Source organism: Caretta caretta, chromosome 7, assembly GCF_965140235.1.
Source record: "Caretta caretta isolate rCarCar2 chromosome 7, rCarCar1.hap1, whole genome shotgun sequence".
NCBI lineage: Eukaryota > Metazoa > Chordata > Testudines > Cheloniidae > Caretta > Caretta caretta.
Genome location: NC_134212.1, coordinates 37,927,675 through 37,948,341, shown reverse-complemented (window position 1 = coordinate 37,948,341; position 20,667 = coordinate 37,927,675). Strand labels below are relative to the sequence as shown.

At 39.8% G+C, this 20,667-nt stretch overlaps 1 long non-coding RNA gene across 2 annotated transcripts in view; it reads right to left on the bottom strand.

Moving 5' to 3' along the window:
• The window catches only part of LOC142072738 (uncharacterized), a 38,214-nt gene extending 17,585 nt beyond the window's left edge, over positions 1 to 20,629 (bottom strand). Inside the window, exons 1-2 of one of the 2 annotated variants that reach the window (XR_012669280.1) lie at positions 20,405 to 20,629; positions 10,448 to 10,572 (exon numbers count right to left, since the gene is read on the bottom strand). This is a non-coding gene — a long non-coding RNA (uncharacterized LOC142072738). Of the gene's footprint in view, positions 1 to 10,447; positions 10,573 to 19,345; positions 19,459 to 20,404 lie in introns of those variants that run through there. The other variant, XR_012669279.1, reaches the window with a different exon arrangement.
• Between the last annotated feature and the right edge of the window lie 38 nt (positions 20,630 to 20,667).

The following is a 20,667-nucleotide window of genomic DNA, read 5'->3' as shown; positions in this document are numbered from 1 at the left end:
TAGGCCACTGAACAGTGGGAGAAATCTCCTGCCGCATTTCAGTGTCTTTGTGCTACTTAATAACCTTTGTCAATACATATTGAAGTTTACTGCAAAGTGGAATGCAAAATATTTTTCAGGGCCACGTAACAGTCATATACTATAAAAGCAGGAATAATGCCTGATTCGTGATGCAGTGTTTCATAGCATTAATTCTAGGGTGTTTTCCATTGTTAAGATTAAAATTATTCTTGGATTATTGTAATTTAATACTATCTTATTTATTGGGTCAAATTCAGCCTTGGTATAAATAGACATGACTCCAGTAGGCCCATCCGAATTTGATGGGAATTGTGCCCCTTTACACTAGGGCTGAACTGGGTCCCTTATCATTATGTATACTAGAAGTTATGGGTGGAGGTAGTGATTAGCACATGAGCTGGTGCTAACTAAACGGTAATTTTATATTATGCAGATAATTTTTCTGGAAAATTTTAAACTTTCACAAGAGGAGAAATGGAATAATTTACTTGTTTGCGCAATCAGCTGTTTGTACTCAATTGTCTTTGCTGCCAAATAAAGCAACTTGAACCCAACCCAAGATATGTGGCAATGGTTGCAGATGGCAGAATATGAATTTAATTCAAAATAAGTGAGAGAACAAAATGGCATCTCGCTCTCCTTTACATTTCACTGAGAAGTTAAAAGCGATCACACATTCATAGGGAGGTTGTAACTTCCACATTGATACACATACACAGGAGTCACTGACCCCAACCACAGACAGGGCTATATCCTTTTGTAATGTGACCCATGTCATGTAGCTGGGACCCAGAAATAAAGACAGTCTTTTACCAGAGTTCCTGTATGACATGCCTATATTATATTGCTAACATCGTGATGTCTCTTGGCGCCATTTGGTGTTGCAGTGTGACATCATCTTGTGGAATCAGTATGCCGTAAGAGAAAGAGGAAGAGGCCAAAAGAAGAGATGTACCCAGGATAAGTTTGTCTCCATGCAATCCCATCCCCAGACAAACAAAAGTTTGTGTGTGGGGCAGTGGGGTGGGGGGGCTTGTAGGGGAACATTCCTTGTGCTCCCCTCTCTCATTTCTGTTGGTGCCATCATTTACTCTTAACTAAGATGGAGAATCTGTACTGATGCAAAAGCAAATAAAAATGGGAGGTGCAGGGGGGGAGGGGCACATTGCTGGAAAACTTTGAAATAGCCAATGCCGTTTTAGGAGACTAAAATGTTTCAAAAACAGATTTTGCATTAAAATATGCATTATGCATTTATAGCTTTCTACCAAGAGAGGGAGAAGAAAATGGAGTGGGGTGGGTCTCTTTTTTCCTGTCTCTCTTGGGAGGAGAGGGGAAGCTGTATTGAGGGACCGATCCACATGTAGAGAAAGGGAGGTGGACTGGCTACTCCTGGTTGGAATGCTTCTCCCATCAGGTGCTACAGCTCTATCTACTGGCAGGATGGCTGGAAGCCCCAGATTTGCCTGAGAATCTCCACAACCAGGCTCAAGAAGCTTCGTCTTCAGAGTCCTCTTCTGTGTGAATCTTGCCTAGGAGGGGATACTCTGGGGGTGCAGTGCTCCCCTAGGCAACGTAGATTCAATAGAAGGTTTGCGCCAGTGCTGTCACTTTAATTTAACCCCTGATTTCCAAGATGTGTAGGTTGTTAATGACAGGAAAAGAAGCCCACAAATACTTTAACGTCTTTGTATTGTAGCTACATTATTCCCACAATAATTAGGCTGCCATTTAACTTACACACACGCTCACTCACATCATGTAGGATTAATTTAGCTGCAAAAATATGAAGCCTGTCCACATTCCCACCCACCCTCAGCCCACAAACCCCAGTGGCAATTAAAATATGAAGATTACAGATTATTTCCCTGAGGTCAGGGGAAAGCTGGAGACAGATGTTTCAGACCATCTTGCTGCTAAGAATGCTGCTGCCCTCTTAGGCTCTGACAAAATAAAATATCATCCAAGGGCCAAGTCGGTTTTGCTATGTTTTGAAACTCAGTGTTGAGGCAACATGACCCTGCAGTACTGCAATAGGGCTGAATTTGAAAAAGTCAACAGAAATTTAACCTCACCTCAGGGCCAGACAAACCAGACTGTGCTCTGTGGTTCGCAGATGAGTGAGGGTAACTCCAAACATGGGGATACCTATTTGGGATACTTTTGCCCTGTGTGTCCAACTTATTGCCTTCCAGATTATAGGGAGTGAAATATGATTATCAGATGGATCAGACTAAGATGTTACTTCCTGATGACTCAGCTGAATGAACCACACCATTTATAGGATGGTGATGTTGCGTTTTGGAGCTATAACTTGGAAAAATGCACTCAAATTAAGAAAAGGAAAGTGTAGGCTAAATATTAAGGAAAACTAAGTGACCAAGGACCATGACTGAGAAAGAGTCCCAAGGGAAGTTCCATTTTCTTGGGACTTTTAAAGTGAGATGAAACAAAGCACTAGAAATTTACTGTAGGGAACAATCCTGCATGGACTAGATGCTCAAACAGATGTTTTCCACGTCCCTCTTCTATAAAAAGAAAAGGAGGACTTGTGGCACCTTAGAGACTAACAAATTTATTTGAGCATAAGCTTTTTGCGAATACAGACTAACATGACTGCTACTCTGAAACCTCTTCTATAAGTAATGAATCATGGTTAGGGGGAACTGTGCTGCTAACTCTTGGTTTAGGTGTAAAACAAAGACTCTGGCCACTGTTGGTCGCTGAAAGAACTTCTGGCATTTTGCATAAGCAGAGGGGTATTAACCTAGTGCCTTGGCCAATTTCAAAGTGTGTAATTATATTCTGCTTACTTCAATGTTCTTTCCAATTAGTGAAGCTATGCTTCCTTCCCCCTGGAAAACTTGTTGCGTAGTGCTGGCAGTACGGATTGACTACTGCAGAAAGTTGCCTGTATCCTGAGCTGATTGCAGTTAAACAGTGGGTTACGGATCCCACTGACTTCCATGGAATTGCACGGATGTAACCAGGAGCAGAATATGGACTGATTGTTGCATCACCAAAATACTGTATATGACAGTAATGCATAAATGACATTGTATCCTTTTATTCAATGGTGTTAGGCAGATAGCAATAATGTATCTTTAAAGACAGCTAGCTAGTACTTGATCACCTCCTTTTTGTTTTGGCTATAGAGTGATAAGATACAGTAGACTGCTGTTTTTCTTATGAAATATGTCTACCTCCTCCTTTCATGAGACATCCAATGCTGAAAATGCTAAGCCTTGTACAAATGAAAGATAAATCAAACCCACCAAGAACTTCCTACAAATCACATTCAGCATCTTGAATGTTAGGTGTCCTGTTGTTCAAGTAACTAGTTATTTATATCTTAGTTAGCAGGGTATGTACATTTAAATTATTTAACATTGATGTGAGGTGACAAAGACTAAACAGTTGAGCTTTCCTTGAATTGCTGATATGCAGAATAAACACTGGGGAGATTATTTACATGGATATTTTGGCAGGAGTCTAAATTACAATGATTAACTCTGGATTCCTCCTGAATCTGAAACTAATCTTAAAAAACATGACATACGTGTATGTAACAGTAATAATGTTGCACCTGGTTCATGAGTGTCAGTCTAAGTCTGTTTTATACTTTATAGTTTCCATTACATATGCTTAAGGGGTTACTCTGTATATCAGTTTAAAGGCTGTATTCATTTAAGGGTGGGGTAGCAGAGGAGCAGGGCTGGGGCTGCTGGATCTGTGCCTGAAATCCAGTGGCTACCCACTTTGCATGCAGTCATGCAACAGTGGCTAAAGATCATGTCAACAGCCTGGGGGTGAAGATTTCCTTCCCATGGACCTAGTATATATCTCAAACACACAGCCTGGCAGTGGCTACTTGAGCTGGTGCTAGAATAAGAATTACCTCTTTAACCGTGAGTTCAAACTCAGTAAAATCCTGGTCCTACCTCAGCATACATAATATTTGATCATGTCAGTGTCTGCGTGTGTTGGGAGGGAAGAATAATAGGCTTTGTAATAACATAGTGTAATTCTTACACCTTCCTCTGAAGCATCTGGCACTGACCACTATTGAAGACAGGATACTGGATTAGATGGACCCCAGATCCAATCCACTCTGGCAATTCCTACATTCCTTTTGCATATTAGTGGATATTTATACTTAAGTCATACTATTAACTATAATTTACAGATTTTATGTGTGAAGATTTTGATTAACAGAAAATATACTTCTTTCATCTTTTCTCTTGGTCTCATCTGGTTAAATATCAGTTCAGCTTTTAAGATCAGAAATGTTGGCAAATGGAAGGCACAAGCATGGAATTAGTTTTGAATGAACACCTCACATATTTCAGTTGCTGTGATGATTAGCCAGATGTGTAAACAAGTAAAAGTCAATAGACCCTCTTGTGCTGATCTGCACTAGCAGATGTATTTGTATTCTTTAAAAAAAAAAAAAAAAGAAAAAAAAAGAAAAAAAAAGAAAAAAAAAAAAAGCATGGCTCCTGTCTTACTATCTGTCACAGAGTGAGCAATCTGTAAGGCCCATGTACTGGACATCAGTTACTACTGCTGTACTGGATTTGTGGAGGTGAGTGAACAGTTAAAGTCTGTTCTTAAACACAGTTCTTCCTAATTCAACATTTCCTGGCTCTTTTCAGTTTATTGTAACCTGCATATTGAAAAGTCTGGGGCTGGGGATTGTTTTATTTCCTTGTGACTATGTGTTAAGAAATAAAAGAAAAGTAATTTTTCATGCACATTTCTAAAGGCAGATCATTTACCAAAACGACCACACCAGTTCTTTCTCAAGTGAACACGTAATTTGGAAATATTTTCAAAAGCCTGTTGTTTACCTGAGAGACCAGAATATCCCATATGAAGTAAAATGAAGCTTATGAAGCTATTAAAATGTGCATAATATATATTTAATGGGCTGGAAATGTAAATTTGCATTTCAACAGATGCTGTTCTTCTTATGAATCCATATTTTTCCTATTATTCCACAATTGTTTTCAAAACTCATATTAGGAAATAAAGATCCTTCAGTAACAGTGCTTTTCCTGGATAGCTTCCAAAGCACTTTACAAAGGTGGATAAATAACATTTTCCACATCTGTAAAATGGGGATACTGAGGCACAGAGTTGCAGTGACTTAGCCAAGGTCATACACTGAGTGAGTGGGAGAGCACAAACAGAATTCAGATGTTTTTATTCCTAGTCCAGCATCCTGTCTGTTAGATTATGGTGCCTATAAATAATAAATTGGAAAGGTGTCAAGCATGTGGCATCCTTGAGAAAGTCCATGGGGGAAAGTGTGTTGACCTTGCATAACAGCCAGTTGCTGTTTTACTTATTCCAAGCATCCAAATTCAACCACAAATCATTTGTTTAAAATATACAATGTTGGCTCAAGAGAATCATGCACCCACTGCAAGAATTGATGCAATCTGTCTGAAATCTTGCAAAGGGTTGTGTTAATAGTTTGTAATCCCAAGACTTCCCATTAATAGACATTACTGACATCAGTTATCATGTGATAACCATGCCATTAATATGTGTTGTAACAGCTCATTTCTCAAACTCTAAGGTCTGCCAATCGGTACCAGGTCATTTAAGGTCATGCTACCAACCCATACATTAACACACAGGAATGCTCCCTTCTTTTGGACAATATTTTCTTTTAGTCCCACCTGATTTATATCTGGCCATTTCAAATGAGCTGCTGATTGCTAAATAGCTGAATCATAGTTTTATGAATTCATTTTAATACTTCAGTCACAGAACAATACTACAGCTTTCAGAGTGCACTTTTATTAGCTGATCATACATAGAGGGCACAACCCTGTTTCTAGCAGCTCCTGAAACCTGTTTCCCATATTAATCCTTTCTTGGGTGTCACATTCAGTCAGCAACACTAGACTTCACGTTCTTTAAGAGTCCATGCTTAACATGTGCACATTCAATGGATAAAGCAACATCAGTTAGAAATGTAGTGAAGAAATAGTCTGAAACTCCTAACAGACTGAATGACATATTGAACAGCAATGTTTCCAACTATTTAGAGCGGCTCATTAGGTGATCTTTCTATGCTCTCATCTTTGTAAGGGGCAGCCACATTCCAACTCTTCCTAAATAATAATTATAGCGTTAATTGAAAAGCCTGAACTTGCTCTTGTCTTGATAATAGCATTTACTCAATTTTAATAGCATCTGAATGCCACTGTGCATTCTACTTTTATTATCCATCTTTTTATCTTTAAGCAAAAACCTGGGCAGTGCATGTTGTATAATTCCCTGTATTCAACAGACATCCCAACTTCTGAAGGCCATGATTTAATATTGCACGGACATCTCTTCCTTCTGCCTGCATGGGACTTTATAGGAAATAAGGAATTAAATTATTTAACTGTCTGCATATTTTTTAATGTTTGTAATTACAATAGGTGCCTATTGTTTTAAATATATTGAGCTAACTCTTCCTCTCAGTTACCTCAGTGCAAAACCATTATACTCAGTGGGGCTGGATTATTATCAGAGGATTGAATTTGATCTAATGATCATTGAGACTTGGCCAGACTCTAAGCTGGTGTATATCAGCCATCACTAGAGCTATGGCAAAATATAGTAGCTGAGGATCTGGCCTTTTGAATTTAAATGGAGTTTTTCTAAGAGTATTTATATTACCTAAACCAAGGTTCTTCAGCTCTTCCTGTACTTGTGTGCTCTAAACCCAAGAACAAATTGCTACTTAAAAATGCATTTCACTAAGCTTTACAGTTTACCATCATGAAAATAGTGAGCACATGGTATGAGGTTGTTCTTGGCAGCATAGATGGCGTTTTAATGGACCTTAATCATGTTGAGAGCCAGAATGTAATAGTTTACTATTTAATAATAAAGGAACGTACAGAAGGAATACTGTACTGAAACGCTTTGATACAAGAATATTGATGAGCATAATTTCAAGTGTATCTTAACATTTTTATTCTCGTTACATCAGGTTGTATGAAATATATTTGGACCAAACCTTTGTGCCTCACACACAAAGTTTGTTTTGTAGCCATCAAACTATTTTTACTTAAAAGCCTGCAGGAAGGATGCAAACAATGATCCTCCAAAATGTGCCCAGATTTTTAATATACTTTGAATCTACTCTGAAAAGTGACAATGCAAAAAAAGAGAATAAAAGCATTCTCAGGCTCCATGTTTATTATCTCTAAGTGATTTTTCATAACGAGGGCCCAACTCTGCAAACATTTATGCAGATGCACATCTTTAGTCACATATGTGGTAACAATGAGTTGGGTGGGGCTTCTTGTAAGAAGTGCATTAGTGTTTGCAGGATCAGTGCCTAAAAATGCTCCATTTACAATAATAATAATTGGCATCCCAGAAGATTCAACCTGTGTTCTGAATACCAAGGTAGGATCTTTCCATCTTACACATTATCACAAGTTCTAAAGGTTCTGGAGGCCAAATTAATTCCTTAAGTACACCCACACAACACCATTATCTTCAGGATATGCCTTCAATGACCCCTGTGCAAACCTGTTGCTTTCAGTGGGTTTGTGCACATGTAGCTGATTGGAACTTAGTAAACAACTCTGTTTGCTGCACAGGATGGAGTGGAATCTGTACATGTGTCGGCTCTACAGGCAGAGCAGGAGTGAAAGGCAATAGATAAACATTCTGACTACCATCAGTAGATATGACTCTGAATATACACAAGGGAGAGATCTGTTTGGTAAGAAGGTGCCACCTTTGCACCACCATTTTCCAGAGTACAGCTGTGGTTTAAGATCTATAGATCTGGACTAAAAATAATACATCATGAGGTCAGCCAGGAATCTCCAGGTACTTCTCAAAAAGTAATTTAGCATCCCAACATTCCTGTGAGATAGCCAGTGTGATAGACGTGTAGCTGCTCTATAGTAATTTATGAATACTCAGTGTTATCCTGGTTATTGGGAATGTTCACTGCATGAATATGTGGGTTTAGTACTAGAGGGTTTGTCAGGAAAAATGAGCAAGAAGCAAAATATGCCACCCCTCAGTAAAAACTATGGGGGTGATACAAGTCAGTGCTAGACAAGAAAAAAAATGGAAACGCAAGATCAAAAGGACTATTGCAGTTTAAAAAGTGACTCTCTCAAGAGAGCTGGAGATAATTGTTAAACATGTTCAGAGAAAACCTGACTGACACAGACACCCACTGGGATATCTAAAGAAGATAGTCCTGCCTAGGTTATTATCAGGGAATGGTAGGCCTTAGGTAAGAGAGACATGCCTATAGGCTATTTGTTGTTTTAAAAATCTTTTTCTCTTACGCTTTGTTCCTACTGTGAGAATAAACAATACTTTGATTTTAAGAAAGGTGTCTGCTCTCTATATACACCACTGGTTACAGAATCCCAAAGACACAGAACCGCACGTGCCAAACCCAATTGTTCCTGCTGGGTAAACACAGTTGACACCAGGGTACTGTCTAAGGGTGGGAGAGCTGCAGAATTCCTCTCTGGGAGAAGTAAAGGCAAAAAGCCTGTCTGCTGAGGGGGGCCATTCAAAGAGACCAGGAAGGTGAGAGAAGTGCAGCTAGGCCTGTGACTGTGACAGACAGCCATTATTAGACTCATTTACAAATGAGTAAACTGAGGCATAAAGAAATTAATCGATTTCTCCCCTCTGCCCTCCTCCCAAAGGTTCTGAGCAAGTAAGTGGCAGTCAGGATTAACATGCAGAAGTCCTGATATTTAGTTCCCTGTTCTAACCAATATTATTCCTCCAGTAACTGCAACTAAACCTCTAATCATTGTGATTAAAATTGTATACTGACATTTGGGCTTTGAGTTAAGAATTTAAAAAATAAATTTTTTAGTTCTATCAGAAGCGCGTAATTGGTAAAGAAGAGCTCCCTTAAATCCTCAATGTATTTAGCCCTCCCTCCTTCTATGGAGCCACCTTTTCCTTTAAGCCTCAGTAAGTTGTTTCGCAGCATATAAAACAGAACAAGTTTTACAATAGCATATACTAATGTCTGCTGTTGCGTATCATGCATATAAAAATGGTTTTAATGTGTAACCATTTAATTCCTTTTGGCAAGATAAATGTGTGGTGATAGAGATATTTTGTAAATAATATACTTATTCAGCACTTGAGTCAGAGCAGATTATAAAAGAAAATGGCATGTGAAGTAAACTTGTTTTTGCTGTACAGTAAGGCGTACTGAGTGTAAATAGATTTTTTTATTCTGAATTTAAAGGTGAATTCAAAGACTTTTTACTTGAGTTCAGTGTTCTGTTTTTCTTCCACAGTAGCAAATGACAACTGCATGTCCCGCATGGCATTAGGTGTTTGTGAGGTCATTAGGTGTTACGTGGGGGAAATGAGTAAGTGATTTCAACTCTCTTGTTTTTTTATATATATATAAATTGCATGGATTTGCCATATAAATCTACAATTATATTCTGTTAGTTTGGGATCTCCTATAGTTTCTACAATATACCTTTACCTTTAAATAAATTGATTACTATCATGTTTTTATGTATTTGCAGTACTTAATGCCCAAAGACTCAAGAAGGATTGAGGCTCCATTACACATTTGAAAACATGGTCCCTTCCCTGACGAGCATATAATCTAAACTAAAGCCATGTCTATGCTAGGCATGCTTTACATATATACTATTACTGACAAAGCACTCCTAGTGTGGATGTAGTTACACTGACAACGCTGTGCTTTGTAGCAGGATAGCAAAATGACTCCATGATGACTGAAACAAGTGATACTGTTAAAAGCACAATTTCACTGATATAAGTGTCTCGGGGTTTCTCTCAGCTTGGTTATGTCAGTCAGGGATCGTCCCACATAGTTACACCAGCAAGAGTCTGCAGTGTAGACTAGCCTGATGCAACAAACGGGTGTTACCCTCATTCACCCCCTCCAATTGTTTTGTAACAGTGGGAGGAATGCATATTAGCTATATAACAATTAGCATATTTCAAGTCAGAGGAAGTTTTTAAGAAATAAACGAGAAATTAGTTATATCAGTAATCCTTGCTGGTCATTGACCAAGCCATTCTCAATTGTCAATTTATCATAAGAATGCTGCTAGAAGTGTGTTTTAGGGAGGGATTTGAAGAAACACAGGGTAGTAGCCCTATTGATTCATTTGGGGAGGATGTTCCATGCGTAAAGGGTGGCATGGAAAAGAGAACAAAGATGCTTGTGGGAGATATGGGCAAGCGGATGATGGAAGCCAGCACTGCTGGTGGAATAGAAGGCAATGCAATAGGATCCAGATTTTTGGTAAAATGAAGGTGGGCTAAATTGTGGAGGGCCTTAATTGTAAGGACAATAAATTTGTATCTCTTCAATGGAGAAGGAGAATCAGGGTGGTATGGTCATTACAATGGGTCAGGAAAACAATCTTACCAGCTGTGTTTTGATTGGACCTGAGGATGGAAAGATGGGTGTTAGGAAGGCCACAGCGGAGCTCGTAGTGGTCAAGACTGGAGATCATAAAGGTGTGATGTCCTTGCATGATTGTGGTCCACCAACTGTAATGGAAACCCGCATATATAAGGGTAGAGTTTCGGTCTAGGGTCTCAATTATGTCCTGAAAGCCATATGCACACACAACTGAAAGTGGAATAAATGTGCCATGGAGACTTTTGTCTTCCAGGATATTATCATCCCCCACACAGTTAATTGGGTCGGGGAGAGGGAGTGGAGAGGAGAGAGGCAGACATTAGATTACATGTAAATCTGTCCATGCTATCCCAAAGAGGCATGATTTGATAGGAAGTTTTATCCCACTGTTCCAGTTATTCTAATATATTTGTTTGAAACAAATATACCTGGAGCAAATTTAGCAAGTGTAAGTGTTCCAGAATTTTCCGCTCTAAACAACATATACATGAGCCTCCTCAGAGGCATATTTATCAGAAAGCTAAGTAATCCCATGTGATTTTTTTACAAACCTTTCAGCTAAGCTCCAGATGCATAAGCCAGCACCCAGAAACATTTTGCAGATTTGGGAGCAGATTTGTGGGACTTGCTGTGTGTGAACCAATGAATGGAGTACACTGATTCACAGATGTAGTTTTTCCATCTGTGACAGATTCTAGGTGATCTTCATTTAATAAGCAATTCAAGCTGTGAATGTTTCAGAATAAACAGAATGGAAATCATTTATAGAAAATATGTTAGATATTGAAAAAAATGATCTAATCTATTTTAGATCAGTAAATTATACAGTTAGGGCTGTTTTCAGAGTAGTAGCCGTGTTAGTCTGTATTCGCAAAAAGAAAAAGAGTACTTGTGGTACCTTAGAGACTAACAAATTTATTTGAGCATAAGCTTTTGTGAGCTACAGCTCACTTCATCGGATGCATTCAGTGGAAAATACAGTGGGGAGATTTATATACATAGAGAACATGAAACAATGGGTGTTACCATACATACTATAACAAGAGTGATCACTTCAGGTGAGCTATTACCAGCAGGAGAGTGGGCTGTGTGATTTTTGTTGTTGTTGCTTGCTATTGTCAGTAAAAGAGTGGGGTGAGGAGCAAGCATTATGCACTATACAAATATGTATAATTAGATGTGGCAGAATTTGATTTTTTTATAATTTCAACAGCTAATATTCATGTTCATTTTAACTTTTTTTAGTTTTTACTGATTTTTTTCAATGTTCATAGTGGAGGGAAATCATGGGGGATCAGATACTTGGGGGGTTGGACAATAACTATTTAATGACAGTAAACATTGAGATTCAAAAAATTAAAACTTTATAACTTAAAACACAAATTGTCGACATCACTGTCAAAATATACAAAGTAAATATCCTTAAATCAAATTATAATAAATTCTTAAGTAGCATTTTTCTTACTTTGCCTATCTGTAAATTTTGACTATTATTGTCAGTTTGTGTGTATATGGTGAAATCGACATTTACCAATAAAAATCTAGTTCTTCCAAGCCTATGTATAATCTTGCAGGGACATGCTAAATCTTGTAGGAACATTCTGTTTATATTCACTTTGTACATTTGTATTTACTCTAATACAGATCTGAAAGACAGTACAAATAACCAGTAGTCACGTGGCTGTTAATCAGATTCTTCCTTTGTGACATGACATTTTATCAGATCATTAATCAGCACAGTAGATTTCATAACACAGTGCATTGCAGTGACTGGACTGTCAGCATTCAAATGCAGCCCCACACACTGTTTGACTGAATGTCTCTGTTTTAAATTTATGCAGGAAGGGTCTGAGCAAGAGAACTTTAGCTTGGTGTAATTTTATCCTGTGTGAGAATAAGCATGCAAAAACACAATCTCAGAATAACATAGCCTTCAGGAATGCAGCAGCATTTATCAGTCAGGTGCACTGAAGTATGCCAGTCTTGGAAAGGGTTAATAGTTTGGAAAGCTATCATTTTCAAATTGAAATACATCCTCTGAGATTTGGAGCACCTCTGAATTAGTGTGCTGCTTAAAAAAGGCCCTCGACTATAGATTTACAAATTCCTCCCAAGTCCTATCTCTACTACCTTTTTTGGATTCCAGTGCAAGGGTCTCTTCCATGGCTTCAGAAAGGAGGAGGGGCAGGATTTGCCCCATAGTTCAGATATAAACCTACTTTTATGAGTTATTTTATTTTTTATTTTTTTAAACAAAGAGCACAAAATCGAAACATTCTAAAGTCTCATCTGGACTACAGTTATAACAGTCTCTACCTTAGAGACTAACCAATTTATTTGAGCATAATGAAGTGATAATCAAGGTGGGCCATTTCCAGCAGTTAACAGGAACGTCCGAGGAGCAGTGGGGTGTGTGTGTGTGGGGGGAAATAAACATGGGGAAATAGTTTTACTTTGTGTATTGACACATCCACTCCCATAGTGTGGCTGATGTGTGAGCTGTAGCTCACGAAAGCTTATGCTCAAATAAATTCACCATCATAGGGCCTAATTACATCAGCCACACTACCAGAGGCTCGTTCACCTGCACATCTACCAATGTGATATATTCCATCATGTGCCAGCAATGCCCCTCTGCCATGTACATTGGGCAAGCCGGACAGTCTCAAAGTAAAAGAATAAATGGACACATATCAGATGTCAAGAATTATAACATTCATAAACTAGTCAGAGAACACTTTAATCTCTCTGATCACTTGATCTCAGACCTAAAGGTCACAATATTACAACAAAAAGACTTCAAAAACAGACTCCAACGAGAGACTGCTGAATTGGAATTAATTTGCAAACTGGATACAATTAACTTAGGCTTGAATAGAGACTGGGAGTGGATGTGTCATTACACAAAGTAAAACTATTTCCCCATGTTTATTTTTCCCCCACCCCCCACCTCCCACTGCTCCTCGGTCGTTCCTGTTAACTGCTGGAAATGGTCTACCTTGATTATCACTACAAAAGGTTTTCTCCCCCGCCCCTTGCTCTCCTGCTGGTAGTAGTTCATCTTAAGTGATCACTCTCCTTACAGTGTGTATGATAACACCCATTTTTTCATGTTCTGTGTGTATATAAATCTCCTCACTATATTTTCCACTGAATGCATCCGATGAAGTGAGCTGTAGCTCACGAAAGCTTACGCTCAAATAAATTGGTTAGTCTCTAAGGTGCCACTAGTACTCCTTTTCTTTTTTAGAGACTGTTGTAACTGTAGTCCAGATGAGTACTCCTAGTACTCCTTCTCTTTTTGCGAATACAGACTAACATGGCTGCTACTCTGAAAACAGTCTCTAAGGTGCCACAAGTACTCCTTTTCTTTTTGTGGATACGGACTAACATGGCTGAAACCATGTTACAACCATGTTAGGGAATCCAGTTACCACCTGCTTGTGTCCTAATCATGTTAAAGCAAGATCAAAGCATGTTATAACCATATTAAGAGAACCAGACTACTTATCATGACTTGGTCTGGCCTTCAGTGGCAAAACCATCCCATTTTTTTAAGATGGTTAGGACAAAACCATGCTGTAACTTGATCCTCTAACATGGCTGTCATTTTACGGAGACAAGGCCTAAATGGATGTAAGTACTACTGAGACAAGATGGATGAGGTCATATCATTTATCGAACCAACTTCTGGTGGTAAGAGAGACACGCTTTCAAGCTTACACAGAGCTCTTCTTCAGACCTGAAGTTGGTCCAATAAAAGATATTTATCTCACCCACCCTGCCTCGCTAATATCCAGGGACCAGCATGGCTACCACAACACTGCATACAACAATGTAATGGATTGCTGTAAGAAGTGTAAAGCTCTTTGAAAACCACTTGCCTTCCCTCCCTGTTCCCCGAGAGGACTCTAGTACAGCCGGCCACAACAGCTAGAGGAAGCCCATATGTATAGAGACACAGAATCAGAAAGCAGCCCACCAACCTCAAGCGTCACTTCTCTGCTCTTGTGACATTCAGCTCAGTCGCAAAAACACACCAAGCCTGGTCCTATGGATCCATCAATGGGCACTCCCCAGGCTTGAGCAACATCTAACTCTCTGCTGAGTAGAGCTGAGCCACCAGGGGAGGGAGATGCCCAGCAGGTAAGGGAGGGGACAAAAAAGAATTTAAAAATTAAAAATCTTAGTTTAAAAAAAGACCAGAGAGGTAATGAGATCATGGGAGAAAAAGTAGCAATGACGAAGAAGCAGAAGTGGGTAGGAGGCCCAGCCACCAATCCATTATAAGGGTACTTCCACTGGTTTATGAGAGGCAGTTGTTTTCCTTTGCCTCTTCATAAATTTATTTAAAATAAAGAATATTTCCTAGTATAGGCCATGGCGTATGGGTTTTTTTCTGATAAAATTAAATTTTGAAAAAAGCAAGAGGAATCTTAAGCTGCTGACATGTAAAACTCAACAAAGGAGCTGCAAACCTTTTCCTGTTATTAAATAAACGGAAAGTAAATATTACAAATTGGGACATATTTCATAAGAGGATGTTTTTTTAAGGCAATATACTTTTGGCAGCAAATTAATTTTTTGCTTTATTTCAGTTTTAAAAATGTGATGATTTAGGGATTTATCCTGATCTGGTTATTATTCTGTCCTTTAGAAAGTTAAGACACATGATCCCAGAGCAGTATTTAGGATAAATCTTAAATCCACACATATTTCAGAAATATATGGACCCTGATACAGAAGTCCCATTGAAGTCAACAGAATTATTCATGTGCTTAAAGTGTAAGTGCCTTGATGAATCAGGCCATGATGAGGTTATGTGGGGTAACACCCACTTGTCATCTTGTATGGTGAAAACATACAGACAAACTTTATGATTTAAAAAAGGTCCTTATTCTGACCCTCTATTATAAACCAGGCAAAAGGCATGGAGTCAAATTCAATCCTGGAGTAAGTGAGTACAACTTCAGTGGGAGTTATAGCCACTATGCCAGGGCTGAATTTGGTCCCAGCAGCTCAGTCTTACAATGCTCAGGTGCATATCATCCTCTGACGCCTATTTTACCTTACATTTAATAAAACGGCAAATGCTAAGCAAACCAGAAGGGGAACAGTAATTGAAAATGAAGTTTTCAGTTCTAGGTCAAACCTATGAATGCAGCCCAGGATAGATTGTAATCTGAAATCATTACTACACTTCAAATCTTTGGAATTGGCCAGTGTCTGAAGTTAGTTGGTGGCCTCAGTCCAGTTCTGAGGTGTCCCTATGATGGGGTATACCAGCCCCGCATTGTGAGGCGAGGGTTAAAAGAGCTGCTGTGGGCTCAAGAGGCCATGCCCCCTTGCCTCTGCAGGGCATGCTCCCAGAGGAAGGGAGCATTTAAAAGGGAAGGACGACACTCAATCTGGACTGACTGAGGAGGAGAGCAGTCACATGCAGCTGCCTCCTGCCAGGAAGTTGCCAGGACAGAGGCTCATAGCCAAGCTGCTGGAAGCCCGTCGAGCGGAAGCTAAGGGTGACAACTCACTGTGGCCAGCAGAACAGACACTGGAGATGGATCAGAGGGGAACACAGGAGGGACCCCAAGTCCAACCAAAGATGACACTGGAGGGACTGGAACAAGGGTAGGAAGTAACCCAGGGAGTGTGCTTGAGGGTATCAGGCCCTGAGACCTGTGCAAGGGTTACTGTTTTGAAGATCCCTGGTTTGAAACCCAGTGGAGTAGGTGGACCCAGGTTCCTCTACCCCCAAACTATAGCCACTAGGCCAAGCGACCTTTGGACTCTTGCACTGGGTCTCATTATCCTGAATCATAGCTGCTGAGCAAGGCGTCCTCTGGACTCTCACCAGGGGGCCACACTACCCTGAACTGTAACTGCCAGGTAAATTGACCCTTGGACTCTTGCCATTAGGCATTATGTCTTGGAGTATTGCCATTAGGCAGTACTGCCAGCCTGGAGCACACAGCCAACCCCCAACAGTCCCAATCACAAAAACATCACCACAGAGGACATTAATTGGTACCCATGTTAGCAGTATCACCAGATAGGCCTAGGACTTAATGGGAGTATTACTAACTTGTTCAGGCCTGATCTATGATGAGGCAAATCAGCAGTTTTGGAGAAATTTTGCTGCCAGAGAGGTCAGATTAGATTATCACAATGGTCCTTTCTGGCCTTGGAATCTATTAATCTATGCCTGTTCTGCAGATAAATAGAAGATCTGTCACCTTTCATGAGCTCTAAATACATTATTTTGGCAGGAGACGGGAACATGCTTTAAAAGGGAGTAGTAAATGTTGTAATTTTCACTCCCCTTAAGGCCCCTTTGCACTGCTAGAACAATGAAAAGGAGCCTCAGTGGAAATGAGAATCAGACCCAAAAACGTGTGCATGCAGGCCCAATTTTAGAATTGTGAGTGCAAAAGCATGTGTGCTCAATTACCATGATTACATGCATGCTAGTATAATTATTCTTCCCATTACCAATCAAACAGTCAAATGACCAGCCAAATGTTACACACCAATATTAGAAGCTAGCTGCGATGTCTGAAGTATGTGCTTAACCATTGTGCATGAGAGTTATAAAAACGTGTGCCAGAGTTGTGGAAATGTGCTCACTGAAATGAACGCAAAAGGAACTACATTGGGAAAAATTAGAGACAAAACTGAAGCCATTTTGTAAATTTAACACCAAAACTATAATTTCCAATTTCCCACTATTTTTTTCTTGCTCTTTAATACTGTATGTGTGCCATCTGATGGAGAATCATAAGAAGAGTGAATATAATCAGTGAGTTAATATTGGGCAGTGGCTCTCAACCTTTCCAGACTACTGTATCCCTTTCAGGAGTCTGATTTGTCTTGTATACCCCCAAGTTTCTCCTCACTTGCTTACAAAATCAGACATAAAAATACAGAAGTGTCATAGCACACTATTACTGAAAAATTGCTTACTTTCTTATTTTTACCATATAATTATAAAATAAATCCATTGGAATATAAATATGGTACTTACATTTCAGTGTATAATATATAGAGCAGTATAAACAAGTCTTTGTCTGTATGAAATTTTAGTTTGTATTGACTTTGCTAGTGCTTTTAATGCAGTCTTTTGTAAAACTAGGCCAATATCTAGATGAGTTCTTGTACCCCCGGAAGACCTGTGCGTACCACCTGGGGTATGCATACCCCTAGTTGAAAACCACTGATATTAGGTACTTGAAGAGTGTGTCAGTCAAAAAGTTTCCTTTTGTAAATTTAGCATCATAAATATAATAAAAATGGAGTTATTTTTGGCTGTTGTGTTGAATCATGTGCAATTTTACACCAAAAGCCTGACAAACCCATTCGTGGGAAAAAAACCCAGTAAGCTGAAAAATTTTGTTTACTTTTTTCAATAGACTAGGGAAGTTCTACATGCTCTGCGGGAGCCTACTGTATTCTTTTAAGGTGTTATGGCTGAAATTTGCTGAAATGTGGACATCTAGTGGATGCACCTAATTATTACAATCTCCCTTGTTCTAGGAGAGATGATAAAAAAAATTAAATGGAAATGTATGGGTTGCCTTGCTGGTGACCTGGTCTCCTATTCACTGGACCAGCAGCAAATTCGATGATTGAAGGCAACACACCCCATTCAGGAAACTAATGAAGGAGAAACACTAAATGATCTACAAAGGGATTAGTTTACTCCTCTGTCAAAAAGAGTGGATCTGCCACTGGGCCTCTAGTGCAGGCTATCCTTTGTGGTACCAAGTGCCCTCAACTCCTCTTGATATAAAAGGACTTGAAGTCATTTAGAAACTTGTGGGTTGGGGCCTTAGGTGTGTTTGAATGAGGAGAAGGGGAATGGGAACTCAGTGCTCTAACAGGGAAACGAGAACTCATGAAAATTAAAGTTTACACATTTGTATAATGTATAAGGCTGTGTAATGTAGCTGGATGGCTAGTATATACGGTGAAAACATAATTGTGTATGCATCATGATGGTTATGGTAATATCATGGGATGCCAGTGAGAGTTCTGCATGTAGATGGGAGGCAGTGAATGATCCTTAACAGTTCCTCACCTATGTGCTTGCAATATCTGGGAACACAAGGCTATTGCCAAGTCTGAAATAAATTCTGTAATTACACATTCATTTTTGATACATCCTATTCTAATACTATTCACCTCACGTTCCTTCATTTTTGAGGGCTCCAGGATTTCTCATATTGTGGGATTTCTCACAAGGTTGACACTTGGCCGATATATGACTGGCTTCTCTCCTTGTTTTTTTTTTTTTCTCTTGTGAAAACCAGTTGAAGCTAAGCAGCAGCCAACTTTGATTTATGTCTTTAATAAACTAAATTCAGATACCACATATTAATAAAAGTTAAAAGTATTCCCTAGATGTTTTTTAAAGTTTCCAAAAACAGTCCCATATCTCAGTCAAAGTTAACGTAACCAGAATTTCCATGGGAATTTCTGTCAGTTCAGGGTAGTTGGAACTGGCTAATGTAAATAACCACAACCCTGCCTCCACCCACTGACTATATTGCCTGATAACAGAGGGCTGAGTTTTTATTTTGAAAAGGTGTTAAAGAAGTATGACATTTTGGTGTGGACTACAGCTAATATTTGATAAGAAAACTTTGAGATGAGTTTGTGAAAGCTAGAGACTAAACTAAACTTCAGTTTGTTATTAAACTAAATGTTGTGGAATCTTAGAAGTTTTTCTTTTGTATGCAATCCAAAATGAACTAAAAGCTCTACTGGAATACATTGTTCGCTTATAATGTTATGACTCACATCCCTGAGAAAGAGGAAACGCTACATGTGCAAAGTTTTACAGAAGTTTATACCAGGCTGAGTTTCTATTTCTTCTAATAAGCCCTAAGAATGTGAAATAGTTACCGAAGGGTAGATGCTTCTCCTGGTTTAAAGGTAACTTGTAGCAGTGTTGCAAGTGGGAGTTCTGAAGCCAATGGGTATCTTTGATATATGCTTATTTTCGTATTACTACAGATATGCCAAACCTGTGGGAAAAAATGCAGAAATTGGGCTTGGTTTTGGCTTAATTGGCTTGTGAGTTGCTTGTTGGCTAGTTTTGGACTCGTAACTTGTTGCTTCTTTTTTTCTATTGGCTCCTAGCAAGCGGGGAGGGAGGGGGGCAAGGGAGGGGAGAGTCAGGGGTGCACAGCAGGCCCACCACAGTCCCACACTGCACGCCTGGGCGATCTAGTCAGAGTGTTGAGGTTCTTAGGGATTGGCTTGTTTTAGCCTTGTTTTGAAATGGGATTGGCTTGATTTTTGGCTTATTGTGAAAGTCAGGGTGCTTATTTACTGCATGAAAGTTGGCAACTGTGTATTGCTTCCCAGAATGCTGTAGTTCACAGATAAGGCTGATGGTTGAGATCAGAGAGTGAACAAAAAAGTTTCACATGTTTCTGAGTAAACAATTGCTTTCTGTATACTATGGAAGAAATGAACAAGGTATTTTTTGGCATTAGCCTATCTGATAAATTTCAGAGTAGCAGCCATGTTAGTCTGTGTCTCCCCCCCCCCCAATGCATCCGATGAAGTGAGCTGTAGCTCACGAAAGCTTATGCTCAAATAAATGTTAGTCTCTAAGGTGCCACAAGTACTCCTTTTCTTCTTGCCTATCTGATAAGCGAATCAAAATTCACAATAGCTTAACTGAACTCTGTGCAGAAGCATATGTAAAGTGGGTCTCCACAGAAGGAAGCAGTTGTATAGAAAATGTCACTGGAAGAGATTTTTGTTTGGTTTTATTCGCAAGTTATTTCTCTGAAAAAAGCAACCGGTCAATGAATACTGTTCCAACAGACACCGGCCAGCTTGCGCCAGCCCTCTAGCTGTTACTGCAACAGCGCTGAGCCTCAGCCACGCCACACGTGGGCGGGTGGACATGAGGAGCGGCGTTACCCCACCGACCCGCTTCGCCTTTCCTACCCGAACGCTGGTCTGGTCGCAGCCAGGTTCTGTGGGAGCGGGGCAGAAGGGGGGCGAGGGATTTGGGGTTGCCCCAGGGCCCGCCCCGCCGTGAGGTGGGGTGATAAGGCCCCTTCCCCCAAACTGTGGGGCGGACCGACGAAGGCTCCTCCTCACCCCCCACATTTGGCAGCGCCCGGCCCACTGGGCGCGGCCCCTTTGTAATTTGGGGGTGGTCTCTCGGCCTGCCTTTCAGCTTCCTCCGTTCCCAGAGCCAGTCAAGT